Consider the following 13,063-nt stretch of genomic DNA (forward strand, 5'->3'; position numbering starts at 1 on the left):
TATTTAAGTTACAAATTGTTTAAGTATTTGTCGTGAGATTAAGATATTTTTGATGCCCTTGATGCAATATACGGATAATTTCCATACTCCTGGTATCACTTACCAACATCTTTTAACTTCTAATTGAAAAATTGATATGCGTGAAACAGACCACAGAAAGACTATTGTTGTGAGCTTTTCAACTGGGATGTGGAAAAAACGTTGTGTTTGGGCCATTTTATGTAGATAACTAGCAGAAACCTAATCTTTTCTTCTATCACTCTTAAGTGTTTTCTTTTTTTTTCATGTACTATAAATAGCTTTCCAATCTCGAATCATAATATATCGATAACTGCGTAATATTTCCTGTTATCCCTCATTCCTTTTTAGACCACTTGCACACTCACAACACCTCAACGTTTCTCTTCCTCCTCCGCCTCCTCTTTTTCCTCCTCCTACACTCAGTACACTCTCACCTCGGCCACAGCGTAAACAAACAACAAGCTTTGCTCCTCGTGACCAAAAACAGGAGGGGCATCGGGCGAAGCATGAACCGAGTGTACCGTAACTCAGCCATAACTCAGACGTGCCGCCGTGAACCTTCTTATTACACCCACCGCCGCCTAAAGGGGACTCGGCTGCCTTACCTGCTTTGGTTTTGATCAATAGGTGTTATACCTTAGAAATTTTGGTGAAGAGGAACACAACGGTCCGTATTTTAAGTGGTTTATTCGTCTGTTGTCTTCCCGAGTTGTTGCCACTTGACTTGCAAGTGAACTGTAGGTTTTTGGGTCATATCTTTTTGAGTTTGCTAGTTCCCGCCTTGAAAGCTTTGAAGGTGCTGAGTCTTAATTGCAATTTTGGGGAGTTGCATTTATTCGTCTAGTCGTCCTCCCCCAACCTATAACCAGATAGGCAGGGCTTGACTACATTTTGCTCATTCATTCATTTAATCAGTTTATCCTTCGATCATTCAGTCAGTTTAAAGTATGTTCAGTCAACATTCTGTTCAGTTAGTGCCTCACTAAGTCATGTCTGTCTATTTATTAGTCCATTTGTTGGTCCACATGTCTGTCTGTACTAGTGAGCCAGTCTGTCACTTGGCCTTTCTGTTAGTCGATCCGTCGCTTTCAAAATGTTTTGAGGGGGAATATGGCAAAGTCCATATTGACTCCACAATGTTGATTTTGTTTTGCGAGGGATATTTTTTCTCTCTTAGTTATCCAAATAGAAAGGCTTTTTTTCTTCCTCCTCCTCCTTGTCCTCTTTCACCTCCTCCTCTGCCTCCTCCTCCTCTGCCTCCTCCTTCTCCTTTTCCTCCTCCCCCTCCTTCTCATCCTCCTTCTCATCCTTCTCCTCCTCTCCTCCTCCTCCTCCTCCTCCTCCTCCTCCTCCTCCTCCTCCTACGCTTCCACAACCACCTCCACCTCCTCGTCCTCCTTCTACTCCTCCTCCTTCTCCTCTTTCTCCTCCTCTTCCTCCTCCTCCTCCTCCTCCGCCGCCGCCGCCGCAACCGCCTCCACCTCCTCTTCTTCCTCCTCCTCCGCCGCCGCCTCCGTCTCCTCCTCCTCCTCCTCCCCCTACTCCGCCACCGCCTCCGCCTCCGCCTCCTCTTCCTCCTCCGCCTCCGCCTCAGCTTCCGCCTCTTCCTCCTCCTCTTCCTCCTCCTCGTCCTCCTCATCCTCTAATCAGGTTAACTATATAATTTTGTCGGATTTTTTTTTCTTTTGAAGATTTGCAAAACTATACATTCTTGGAAAGTTATTGACTAAGAAATCAGAAAATCAATGTTTTGCATTTGTTCAGGAATGTATATACTTTTTTTTATGCAAGAGGGAAACTAACCAAGGGAAAAAAAAAAAAAAAAAAAGGGCCCACTTAAAATGCTAGTTCCCTTAAAGATTGATGAAGAATTAGCCAAAATTCAGGGACAAATGTTTTGAAACCTCCCTCTTAAAAGAAGTCAAGTCGTAGGAAGATGGAAATACAGAAGCAGGCAGGGAGTTTCAAAGTTAACTATATTAGAATTTGCAAGATGGCCGCCATAAAATGTATGTTTTTTTCAATATCTTGGCTTCTAAATGAGATGGGACGTTGATTTTAATAGCTAAACTTACATTTTCAGTGTCAAGGAATCCACTGGTCCAAGTTATCATTTCATAGTTTCTGTATTACCCCATTTAAAAAAAAAAACAATAATCCACCATATGGGTAAAAAACGACACGTCCCAGACGGTCAGTCCGATACTAACTGAGACTTATTTTAATTGAGATGTCTTTCAACTTTTTTATGTTTGAATAACCACTTTAAGCATCATACACAATCATTGACAGTCTTTATGCATCGTCATTATCATCATCATCATCATCATTATTGTGTTTGAAATCCTCATCATTATGGCACTGGTTCCTGCACTGACACATGTCAGTACAGGCTAAGTCCTTTGCTTTGCAGGAACATTTGCAGAAGAGCAGTAGTGGATAAGGTGGTGAGCATGGGATCGGGCGGACGTCCACGCGTAGGTTCGAATCCCACCACGTCTCGGCTTGATCTGGAAAATGCCATCAGTCTTGCAAACAGGTCCTTGGTCTCCTTCAGATCTAAAGTATTGTCTCCGATTTTCACTGTAATAATCTCCATTGATCCGCTCTGACACGTAATCTTCATACAACTTTTGTCCAGTGACATCAACATTCAAGATCTATGGTACATACTCGGTTGGGATGAAGGCATGAGTGATCACATTGTGCAGCTTCTCCCATTTAGTTGCTCAGGGGTTTACATGGTTCAGTGATCTTGTCAACTTAATATGTACCCTTTTGACTGCACTTGGCCCAAACTCATGATGCTCTGCGATTCTGTCAGCTTCCATATCAAACTGACTCTTGAATTGTTTTGACAGATGTGAAAGTTCTGATGTGACCTGGAAAAATCTGTCTGACATTGGCATTGTTGGAGATGGCTGCCAAATAGGTACTACAAACAAATGGATGGATTGCTAAAACCAACTACCACAGAGGTCCTCCCAGCCCCAAAGACCATCTTTGCATGAGATGGTCCAATGCAGGAGCAAATCTGACTGCTCTCCTAGCAGAAGTTCTTGTAAAGCGAAAGGACTTAGCCTATACTGACATGTGTCAGTGCAGTAAACAGTGCCAGAACGATGATGATTTTCAAGCTCTGGTACACGATATTGATGATGATGATGATTATGACGATGCATAAAGATTGTCGTTGATTATGTCATGATGTTTAAAATGGTTATTCAAACATAAAAAGTTGAAAGACATCTCAAGTAATATAAATCTAAGTTAGTATCTGACTGACCGTCTGGGATGTGTCGTTTTTTTACCCATATGGTGTGGATTAAGTTTTTTTAATGGAATAATGAAAAAAATATGAAATGATAACTTAGACAATTGGATTCCCTGACCCTGAAAATATAGGTTTGGCTATCAAAATCAACATTCTATCTCATTTAGAAGCCAAGATATGAAAAAAATCATTAATTCAATGGCGAATATTTTGTAAATTCCAATATGGCCGCCATATACACATTTGGGCAAAATGCAAGCATTAATTTTCTAATTCCTTAGATAATAATTTTTCCAAAAAGGTATAGTTTTGGAAATCTTGAAAAAATTCTCACATAAGTTTAAATCAATACATAAGGAACCTGATTATCCGTCTCCTCCGCCCACCTTCTCCTCCTCCTCTTCCTGGATGATGGGAGGATGGAGAAGAGCCTTCTTCAGCACTATCCTGTTTCTCCCATTAATATAGTTAGCGTTGAATAGCTACCCAACAACCTAAGGATCTTAGTGTTTTGTTACTACTTGGAATTACTTTGTATTTTATTGTATCCCATTTCTTCCTCCTTTTCCTACTCCTCCTCCTCTTCCTCCTCCTCCTCCTTTTCCTCCTCTTCCTCCTCCTCCTCCTCCTCCTCCTCCTCCTCCTCCTCCTCCTCCTCCTCCTCCTCCTCCTCCTCCTCCTCCTCCTCCTCCTCCTGCCCACGACTCTTTTTTTCTTTAATAGAATTGTTAATATCTGGAATAAGCTTCCTTCAGAAATTATAAACAGCTCTTCTATTGCATCATTCAAAAATAAAATTGATAAATATTTAAAAGATAACCTCCAACAAACTCTCTTCTTATACTACTATTATTAATATTACTATTATTATTATTTTGTGTCGTTTTTGTGTCGTCAGATGGAGCTTGCTCATCGTAACTGGAGAATATGTAATTAAAATATTCTAAGAGATTAGGGAGGCGGTGGTGTATAGGATAAGGTGGTGAGTGTGGGATCGGGCAGACCTCCACGCGTAGGTTCGAATCCCACCAAGTACGACCTTAAAACTTTGCCATTTGTCAAGTAGTTTAAAGTTATCTACATGTCACCATGATACCCAGGTTTTAGGTGGTAACACTAAAGATGCGCTTGGATGGTGATATAGGCCCTAATATGGATACGACTATAAATTAAATTGCCTGTGGCATTAATGGTGGAAGCTTAACAGCGCTTCCAATACTCTTCAAATTACCTACAAGAGCTATATGCCAGAACATAAAAAAAGAAAAAATTAAGTTAAACATGATCTGTTGTTCCGGAAACCATGCTGAGTGTCTAATATCAATTTGTGGCTGTCAAGGAAGGAAATGATTTTGCACCAAAGTATTTTTCTAAAATTTCTATAACTACGGATGTGAGACTGATGGGTCAATAGTTTTTCAGCTTCGCTTTTATTACCTTCTTGAATACTGGTGTGACATTTGCGCATTTCCAGTGGGTCGTAATAGTCTAGTTGATAATCTCCCAGCACCTGTGCTTTTATTGGGGTCAATATTTGACTATATCGTCTAATCTAATTTCATCTGTTATTAGCTTTTCGTTTTCCGACCTCTAAATATATTGATCGCGGTTGGCAAGGTCAAAATGTCTTCTGTGATAAACACACTGTGAATAAAGTTATTTAGTATTGTTGCCATTCCATTGTAGTCACTAACAAGTGTGTTATTATTATCTTTTAAGGGTCCATTTCTTTTCTTTGACAGTTTTTTTTATTAAGAATGTATTTAGGATTTGTTTTCACTTGCCTTTATATGTTTATTTCAAGGTTGGGTTTCGACTTCCTTATCTCTTTGCCACAACATCGTTTGGTGGGAATATAACAGCTGTAATCGTTATCAGATTTAGTTTGTTATATATATATATATATATATATATATATATATATATATATATATATATATATATATATATATATATATATATATATATATATATATATATATAGGCTCTTTTTTCTAGCGATGATGTGTTTTAATGTGTTTGTTATTCATTGTGGATTTTTACTGCTATTGATCTGTTTTTTTTTTTTTTACTTGAGGAGGAGGAGGAGGAGGAGGAGGAGGAGGAGGAGGAGGAGGAGGAGGAAGAGGAGGAGGAAGAGGAGGAGGAATAAAAGGAAGAAGAGAAGGAGGAGGAAGAGGACGACGAGGAGGAGGAAGAGGAGGAAGAGGAGGATGGGGGGTAGGTGGAAGAGCAGTAGGAGGAGGAAGAGGAGGATTAGGAGGAGAAGGAGCAGGCGAAAATACAAGGATAAAAAGAATGATCATGCTAAATTTGCACAAACGTAAGCCGCCTCCCTCACATTTTTTTTTTTTCCTTACAAGTGACAATGAAAGCTTTTATTCAGTACTTGGCAAGGCAAATTGAAGTGTGGTAACCCAAGCAGAAATTTTTGTGTGTGGGAGGGCTTGGCTTGGCATGGGTTGATGTGGAGCTTAGAAAGGGAGGCCAGGAAAATGGGAAGGAGAAGGAGGGCATGAAGGGTGAAGACTTGATAGTACAGTACGGTGGTTTGTTTGTTTAGTTTATTCAAGTGTTTGTTGCTGTTGATCGAAGGTAAGCAAAAGTAAGTAAATAATAAATCGGTTTGAAATGAAATGGCCTCTTTGAAGAGGAAAGTCTCTGCTATTGTTACAAACTCTGCCTCTGACATCATCATATCCTCTTCAGAACTACTACAACAACTACTACTACTACTACTACTACTACTACTACTACTACTACTACTACTACTACTACTACTACTATTACCAATACCACCACTACTACTACAACTACTACTACTGGTACTACTACTACGGCAACAAAAGACAAAACACAGCATACAAAATATAAAATAGTATTAAAAAGAAAAAGTAAAATTTATGTATCCCAAGAAAAAAATAGGAAAAATAATATTTCTTGCATGCCTGGAAAAGAAAGAAAACGGGAAGTGCTGTGCCGAAGCCTGTGTTATTCGAGGAACTTGTTTGGAGGATTTGGTGTTAGGCGCCGCAACAGCATAGGTCATATGGCGCCGCATGAAACTATTTAATTAAAACCAAAAGGGTTTAAAACAAATCGTAAAATAACTAAAACAAGTAAAAACGATAAAATTAATGGTAATTAAAAACAAAAAGCTACAATAATATACATAAAACATTAAAATACATATAATAAAATTAAATAAAATTCACAGCTTTGGGAGAAGGCCAGCTTCTCCCAAAAATCTAAAAACGTCATGGCCTTGGGCCAGACACTTTGGTCCAAGGACCTTTGAGATATAATAGACACCGCTATCTCTACCGCGACAGCGGTAGAGGTAGCGGTGTCGTAACTCTATCAAACTAGGGCACTCTACCAATAGGTGCCGCACGGTAAGCGGCACCAGGCAGTCATCACAGTAAGGTTGAGGGTCCCTGGTCAACAGGTACCTCTGTGTAAGGTACGTGTGACCTATACGCAGTCGCGCCAATAAAGTCTGTAAACGTCGATCTCGAACATGGGTGTATGTCCAGTGAGGGATAGAGGAAATAGTGATCTCTCCCATTTTCGAGGTTGCGACCCCCGTTAGCCATCTCCTCTGCCAGATTGCTGCAACTGCCTCACGAATTAGAGGAAAGACATCTCGAAACGGAACAGACGCAGGAGATGGAGCGCGACTTGCTGCCTCTTTAGCGAGGCGATCTGCGTGTTCATTCCCTGGAACACCAACGTGACCAGGAACCCAACAGAACCCAACACGATATCCTCGTTGTGTAAGAAGGTATAGCCACTCCAGGGCTGATAAAACCAAAGGGTTAAAGGATATAGTGCAAGAGAGAGAAGTAAGAGCACTGCGACAGTCACTAAAAATTGTAAAAGACGAAACCGGTAGAGTAAAAATTATTTGTAAAGCTAGGACTATGGCAGACAGCTCCGCAGTAAAACGGATGCCACTGAAGGAAGGCTGCCAGACCGATAAAAGAGGAAAACCACACTAAATCCAACGCCTGAGTCGGATTTGGAGCCATCAGTAAAAACAGGGATATCATCAGAATGCATAAAAAAGTGTTCTAAAAACCGTGTGTGGGACAGAGCTGGCAGAAAATCCTTCTTGCCATCCATGGCAGGGCATAATGAGATAACAGGAAGCTGCCAATAACCAACTCGCGGGAGACGGAAAGAGTACACAGGAGTGGGGTCGATAGATAACTCTGCCATGAGATTTGCAACACGTAGGCCAAAAGGTTTAGGGAGACTCGGTCGAGTGACATACGCCTGCGAGCGCGAGTCCCGCAACATTGACACACAGGGGACAAAATCAGGCAGACGGTGGGTGCGAAACCAACACCGGAGCATCGAAGATTGGCGCCGGAGGTCGAGCGGCCAGAAACCAGCATCCACTAGAAGGCTAGGTATTGGAGATGTCCGAAATGCACCCGTAGCCAAGCGGACCCCAGCATGATGCACGGGGTCAAGCGAGCGTAGTCGTGCATCTGTTGCGGATGAGTAGATCTCACAGCCGTATTCCAGCTTCGGAAGTATGAGTGTACGGTGAAGCAACAGCAACGTGTCCCTGTCCGCACCCCAAGAGGTATGACTTAAAACCCGAAGAAGGGATAGTGCCTGCCGACAAGACGCCTTAAGAGAGCGAAAATGGGGAACCCAGGTGAGACGGTTGTCAAATAAAAGGCCAAGATATCGAGTCGCCTCCACGCATGAGAGGCGTCTATTGGCGAGGTATAAATCCGGGTCTGGATGGACACCACGGTTGCGACAAAATGCATGGCTACGGTCTTCGAGGTGGAGAATCGAAAACCGTTCATGTTGGCCCAACTGGACACCCTATTGATCGCCAGTTGGAGCTTGCGCTCAATCAGTGACATCCTAGAAGCAGCAAAGAGATGCACAAGTCGTCCACATATAAAGAACTGTGAACGCCATCCGGTAGAGTATCTATAACACCATTTATTGCAACTGCGAATAGCGTAACACTAAGAATACTTCCCTGTGGGACACCGTCATTTAAAGCTGTAGCATCGGAGAGAACACTCCCAACTCGAACCCGTAAAAAACGTCTGGATAAAAACTGCTGGATAAAAATAGGAAGGTGGCCACGAAGGCCAAAATTAAACAAAGACTGTAAAATGCCATGACACCAAGCCGTGTCGTAGGCCTTCTCCAGGTCAAAAAGACTGTTACTTGATGGTGGTGATTAGCGAAGGCCTCACAAATGGAAGACTCTAGGGATAAAAGAGCATCAGTAGTAGACCTCATCTTTCGGAAGCCGTACTGTACCGGTGACAAGTACTTCCCCCTCTCCAAATACCACATGAGTCTTATATTTACCATCTTTTCTAACACTTTGCAAATACAGGACGTTAAAGATATAGGACGGTAGTTCGTAGCCTGGAGATTATCTTTCCCAGGCTTCGGAAATGGGAGAACCACTGCCACAGCCCAAGAAGATGGAAAGTCACCGGTATGCCAAATCATATTATAAAGATTTAAAAGAAAGTTAAAAGCAGTGTCAGACATGTGGCGCAAGAAGGCATAAGGTATATCATCTGGCCCAGGAGAAGAGTCGTGACACTGGGACAAAGCAGTCCGCAACTCGGAAGCAGAGAAAGGGACATTATAAGACTCCTCCAGCGGAAGAAAAGTTTATGCCGAGAGATTCCATTCTCTGGCGGTGACGTGCGCCCGGAGCTGCAGGATGCCTCTGGGAAACACTGGCAAAGTGCTCCGCGAAGAGGTCAGCGACATTCCTAGGGTCTGCCACCGTTCGCCCAGCAGACAACAAAATTGGTGGGGAAGGAGCAGAATACTTCCCAGCAATTCGGCGGACTTTGTTGAAGACATCCGTAAGAGGGTGCGGACGTTTATGGAAGAGACATAGGCTTTCCACGAGGCTCTTTGTGCCTCTTTCAAAATGCGGCGGGCCCGAGCTCGGCATCGCCGAAAAGCTTCCAGGCACTGCGGGTCCCCACGATGTCGCCGGAGACGAGAGAAAGCTGCCCGTTTCTCTTTACCGCTGCAGTGCATGCTGCGTTCCACCAAGGAACGGGACGCTTAGTAAAGCGACCTGACGTCCTAGGGATTGTCTGAAGGGCTAAAGAAATAAAAAATCAGTAAAATAATCAACAGCCTCAGCACAAGTAGAAAAGTCAGCCAGCGGACGAATAAAAGAGCTAAGGTCTGTGAATCGACGCCAATCTGCCTTGTCTAAAACCCAGCGTGGTGGCCGGGACTGTGGCTCAGATTTCACAGATTGCAATAAAATCGGAAAGTGGTCACTACCGTGTAAATCCGGTAGGACTCGCCAATTAAAATCAAGGAAAGAATTAGATGTACAAAGAGAAAGATCGATAGCTGTAAAAGTCCCAGTAGGAGTGTGGAAATGTGTAACATCCCCAGAATTTAAAATCTCCAATCCCTCATCCTCAATAAAAGAACCGATTAAAACCCCACGAGGATTACTAGCACCTTCATCCCACAATGGGTGACGGCCGTTAAAATCTCCCAACAAAGAAAAGGCGGAGTCAGCTGACGCACCAGGCCGTCAAGCTCACCCCTGGAGACAGGAAGCCGAGGAGGAGATATAAACTGCAGATGGTGTACAGTCGTCCCATAAAGACCTTAACAGCAACCACCTGAAGGGAGAGTTAAGTTGTACCGGGATAACAGGTATATCCTGACGGACTAGAATAGCTGTGCCACCGTGGTGGCCCTGGTCAGGAAAGGAGTGTTAAAAAGGCACGATAGCCAGGAGGACTAGAATAAGTACTATCACCTATCATAGTCTCTTGTAGAGCTACACAGGCTGGAGAGAACTCCGACAGCAAAGCTCGGAGTTCCCCCCACGAGGCGCGAAGGCCTCTACAGTTCCATTGTAGAAGCTTGAAGACGACTATTTGGGTGCAGTGGACGAGCGAGCCTTTTGAGGCTGCCCGTGACTGACCTGACTAGAAATAATCAAACGACGAGAAGACACCGGGAATTGAGGTGTGCCGGGTCGTTGGACCTCAGCCTTTCGGCTTATCGGTGGGTGATGCGAACTATCATCACTTTTACTGGTCCTCGGAGGACGAGGATCAGGCAGGACTGCACTTTCCGATACAGTTGGTCCACGAGGGACGGCTATGACAATATCATCGGACGTCTCCATGCTCAGACCGTCCTCATCATAAGAAGCCCGATCTGAGACGGAGGGCGTCACAGAAGGCTGGACAGAAACTACTGGAGCTACCCTAGCAGAGCGGTCCCTGGAGGACTCACGATTATAAGCACCGGGAGAAAACTTAGACTGCTTATGCTGAGCTAAATCTAACGACTCCGCAGAGCCGCGGTGCCGCTTAGTTAGACCCTTGAAAGGCTTAGGAGATACAGGTGGCAAATGGACATCTACTACATGGGTGACTTTGTTCAAGTCCGTATTTTCTCGTCACTTCTAAGAGATGACTCAACCGAGTCATCAGCCAAAATGGCAAACCTGTTAGCCAGATAAACAGTACCACCCGCCCCAACAGAGCGAGAGGTAGCAGGAGGAGTTGTCTTCGGACCGGCAGACTCAGCCGAAGAGCGAGCGGCCAATGAAGCATAGGATGTCGCACCAGTACCATCCTTCTGGCGGTACAGGAGTTCACGGCGGGCGCTACCGAGGCTGATAAACTGACTATTGGCAAGCTGTAGAATGTCCTGCTCCAGGCGATACCTGGGGCATTGCCTGGAACGTACCTGGTGAGCATCACGACAATGAAAACAATAAGCTGCACCATTGCAATGCTCCTCTGAATGCGAGTCGAGTGCAGAGCAATTACCACATCGGGAAGCTTCCTTACACGAGCTTTTCCCGTGACCGTACCCATAGCATGAGAAGCACTGAAGAGGGCGAGAAACAAAGCGCCTCACCCTAAGGTTGATAGGACCGATATTAACACGGTCAGGAAGGGTGGACCCAAAAAAGGTGAGAAGGACCATGTTGGAGGAGTTCCTCATCTTAGTCACCTTTTGTACTGAGCTAGGGCACATTGCTAGTATTTCCTCTTCTGGGAATTCATAGAGGTCTTGGCTATAAACACAACCTTTGCTATAGTTAAAGGTGGGATGAGCCTTAACAGTCTCAAACATGCTGTCAGAAGGGCATGGGAGATGTTGCAACATCCTAGCTTGCGTAAGATCTTTTGCTCGCACAAGCACCCCCTTCCCATACTTTTTCAGATTCCCCTCAGGAATCGTGCCGATTTCTTTGGACAGGTACCGGGAGGCATGGATGAAATTCCACGCCCATTTCTATAGTACGCCACAAACCAACGTGGAGGTGGGATCTGGCGGACTGCTGGAACTGAATTCTCTAAATAGTTTTCAAAAACATTTGGGATGTAATCCATGTCACTGTCTGAAATATTACGTGACTGGAGAAATTCAGTTTTAAAGCCATGGCCGGCGAGGGCAGAGATGCTACATGTTCATAAGCTAAACGAGCTTCATCACATGACATAAACGTTACATAGCAGCGGTTAGAAGGAAAGTCCTTATCATAAACCAGTCGAATGCGAACAACCGTACCATACGCCTTGAGAAGTGAGTGCAAGGCATGATAGGAAAATGATGGATTAACATTTACCATTACAAGAGAGTCATATGCAGCAGAAATGCATCCCTCAAAAGAACTTCCAGAACAGGAGACTGCTGTGGGAGGCCCTTGTGGAGGGGAATCCTCCTCCTTACTCAGACCTGAAGATGACGTCTCGTGGGCCAGGTCAGCCACCTCACGAGAACCTGAATGTTTTTGTGTTTTCCCATAAAAACAGCTACACAAAAATTGGCTCCAGGGGCAAGGGAAACCACCTACTGGGACTACAATGGGAGGAAGCGCTGGCTGCCGTGGACGGGGTACCTCGTCCCCATGCGGACCAGTCGTTTTAAAAAAGGCCCCACATGATACGAATGTTTGTCCACGACAGAGCTGAGACCCCTCCCAAAGCATCCCAGCCTGGACACCCAACCATCCAGCACAGGACAGCCCCTATTGGGCGATCCCTCCAGCGGGTGGCTCCGCTGGTCCACTGGCAGCCTACGTAGGAACCATTTAGTCTGGCCCCTCACTGGCGACCGTACTAGCATGGGTAGCCCTCTCCCCCTCGAAAGGGCAGAGCAGGGGCCTAAGCCCCCTCTAGCCTAGCTCGCCAGGTCACAGGGCACGCAAGCCCCCACCACGACAAGGCGGTTCCCATCTGGGGGGTAGGAGAAGGAACAAGAAGTAAAAGAAGAGAGAAAAAAAGGAATTCTAGAGAGTAAAAGATAAATAGAAGAGAAGTGAATTAGACTATTGTGAGAACAATATTGTGCTTACTATACGAAAATTTTGTATTATGAGTTATCTGTGTTTGTGTATGAATATGCATGTCTTTCTACACACACACACACACACACACACACACACACACACACACACACACACACACACACACATAAAAAAAAAACATCCCTTATCATTGTGAGAGGAGAAGAGTGGAGGATGAAAGGAATGTCAGTGGCGCTGTGGCTTCTCTTTCCTACACACACACACACACACACAGGGCGCGTGGCATCGGTCCGCTCCTCCCGCCATGCCGTCACTCACGCCAGCTCTTCCCTTGCTCGGTGATGGCACGTGACGAGTGACTGTGTGTGTGTGTGTGTGTGTGTGTGTGTGTGTATGGGGAGGGGAGGGGCCCTGCCAGCGAGAACACTTCCCGCTGGCTAGTTCTCTCTCTCTCTCTCTCT

General features: G+C 44.6%; 1 protein-coding gene across 1 annotated transcript in view; it reads left to right on the forward strand.

Annotated features, from left to right (window-relative positions):
- Nucleotides 1-13,063, forward strand: part of LOC123511826 (inter-alpha-trypsin inhibitor heavy chain H1-like) — a 175,506-nt gene that overhangs the window by 24,623 nt on the left and 137,820 nt on the right. The window lies entirely within an intron of this gene.

This window comes from Portunus trituberculatus, chromosome 32, assembly GCF_017591435.1.
Source record: "Portunus trituberculatus isolate SZX2019 chromosome 32, ASM1759143v1, whole genome shotgun sequence".
Lineage (NCBI taxonomy): Eukaryota > Metazoa > Arthropoda > Malacostraca > Decapoda > Portunidae > Portunus > Portunus trituberculatus.